Source organism: Canis aureus, chromosome 31 (genome assembly GCF_053574225.1).
Source record: "Canis aureus isolate CA01 chromosome 31, VMU_Caureus_v.1.0, whole genome shotgun sequence".
Classification (NCBI taxonomy): Eukaryota; Metazoa; Chordata; class Mammalia; order Carnivora; family Canidae; genus Canis; species Canis aureus.
The window spans coordinates 19,561,695-19,564,321 of record NC_135641.1 but is presented as its reverse complement, the minus strand read 5'-3'; the positions used below and the strand labels follow the sequence as shown (position 1 = coordinate 19,564,321).

General features: G+C 48.9%; 1 pseudogene; it reads left to right on the top strand.

Moving 5' to 3' along the window:
- The first annotated feature begins 200 nt into the window (after positions 1–200).
- LOC144302208 (glyceraldehyde-3-phosphate dehydrogenase pseudogene) lies at positions 201–1,449 on the top strand (annotated as a pseudogene).
- The last annotated feature ends 1,178 nt before the right edge of the window (positions 1,450–2,627 follow it).

The window sequence follows — 2,627 nt, the reverse complement described above, 5'->3', positions numbered from 1 at the left end:
TTAAATTTTTCAGGCATAAAGAGGCATAATGGCCTGGAGTTTGTTCTTGAATGGTTTGGAAAAAATACATTTTTTAAAGAGAAAGAAATAAAACAGATTTGACAAAATATTAGCAATTAGTGAATCTGGGTAAAGGATATACTGGGATTCTTCTTTTTTTTTTTTTTAAGACTTTGTTTTTAGGCTCTGTGCTCCTCCTTGCTGGACAGACAGCTGCATCTTCTGGTGCAGTGCCAGCTGTGTCCCCAAGACACGATGGTGAAGGTCGGAGTGAACAGATTTGGCCGTATTGGGCACCTGGTCACCAAGGCTGCTTTTAACTCTGGCAAAGTGGATATTGTCACCATCAATGACCCCTTCATTGACCTTGACGACGTGGTGTACATATTCCAGTATGATTCTACCCTCAGCCAATTCCACGGCACAGTCAAGGCTGAGAACAGGAAACTTGTCATCAACAGGAAGTCCATCTCCATCTTCCAGGAGTGAGATCCCGCCAACATCAAATGGGGTGATGCTGGTGCTGAATATGTTGTGGAGTCCATTGGAGTCTTCACCATCATGGAGAAGGCTGGGGCTCACTTGAAGGGCAGGGCCAAGAGGGTCATCATCTCTGCTCCTTCTGCTGATGCCCCCATGTTTGTGATGGGCGTGAACCACGAGAAGTATGACAACTCCCTCAAGATTGTCAGCAATGCCTCCTGCACCACCAACTGCTTGGCTCCTCTAGCCAAAGTCACCCATGACCACTTCGGCATCATGGAGGGCCTCATGACCATCGTCCATGCCACCACTGCCACCCAGAAGACAGTGGATGGCCCCTCTGGGAAGCTGTGGCATGCGGCCGAGGGGCTGCCCAGAGCATCATCCCTGCTTCCATTGGCGCCGCTAAGGCTGTGGGCAAGGTCATCCCTGACCTGAATGGGAAGCTCACTGGCATGGCCTTCCGTGTCCCCACCCCCAACGTGTCAGTTGTGAATCTGACCTGCCGCCTGGAGAAAGCTGCCAAATATGACGGCATCAAGAAGGTGGTGAAGCAGGCATCGGAGGACCCCCTCAAGGGAATCCTGGGCTACACTGAGGACCAGGTTGTCTCCTGCGACTTCAACAGTGACACCCACTCTTCCACCTTCGACACCAGGGCTGGCATTGCCCTCAATGACCACTTTGTCAAGCTCATTTCCTGGTATGAAAATGAATTCAGCTACAGCAACCGGCTGGTGGACCTCATGGTCCACATGGCCTCCAAGGAGTAAGAGCCTCCTGGACCACCAGCCCCAGCAAGAACAAAAGGAAGAGAGAGGCCCTCAGCTGTTGGGGAGTCCCTGCCCCAACTTAATCCCCCAACACACTGAGAATCTCCTGACCTCCAATTTACATCCCAGACCCCGAGGAAAGGGAGGTGCTTGGGGAGCCCTACCTTGTCATATACCATCAATAAAGTATACTGTACCCTCCCCCAAAAAAGACTTTGTTTTTAAGTTATCTCTACACCCAACATGGGGTTCAAACTTATAGCCCAGAGATCAAGAGTTACATGTTCTACCACCTGAGCCAGCCAGGCGCCCCCACAGGGATACTTCATACCACTTTTTACGAGTCTTTTTTGTAAGTTGAAATGATCTCAAAATAAAAGCTTAAAGAATATTTTAAAAACTAGATGTTCTGTATATGTATTCTGGGCCAATAAGCAAAAGTACTTGCATGACCCCATCCTGACCAGGCCTACTCTGAAAGAGAAGGGGACAAGTAGTCCTTCCTTTGTGTGGTGTGCAGGACACAGAAATTCCCAGCAGACAGGATGCTCAGCCACTGAAGTCAGCCAACCCTCCAATCAAGTCAGTATCAACTGGAAATGGCAGGAGCCGAGTCCAGAGGCAACAGAGTTAGTTTGGGGCCCAGGCTCTGGGACCAGACAAGCTTGTAGTCCTAGCTTTTTGCGTCTCACTGGCTCTGTGACTGAGGCAGGTTGCCTGACTTGTCTGCATCTCTGCATTCCCATCAAACAATACCTATATCACAGAGTGATGGTAAGGAAAGGACCTAAAGCACACAGATTTCTAGGCCTGGCACAAAACAAATTTTCAAAGCGGAAATTGTTAACATTATTATCAGGTACTGAGTTTAAATATACAGGCTGGAGCAGCCCCAGTGGTGCAGCGGTTTGGCGCCCGCCTTTGGCCCAGGGCGTGGTCCTGGAGACCCGGGATCGAGTCCCATGTCGGGCTCCCTGCATGGAACTTGCTTTTCCCTCTGCCTGTGTCTCTGCCTCTCTCTCTCTCTCTCTCTGTCTCTATGAATTAATAAATAAAATCATAAATAAATAAATAAATAAATAAATAAATAAATAAACTGGCTGTCAGAAAACATCTCATTCACTCACTCATTTGCATCTTCACTCACATCCACAAACTTCTATTTTGACAAGAACTGTGCCGGGCATAGCATGTTCAACAACGTAGGTGATGATTCCCTTCCCAGAGGGCTTACATTGTCGGGGGAATCAGCAGGTGAATAGGCGATCCCACCAAGAGAGAGACCAGGGATGTGAGTGGCCAGCATGAATGAGAAAATGTTCAGCATGGAGGAGGAACCCTGGCACAGGCACTGAAGCCAACCTGCAGGGG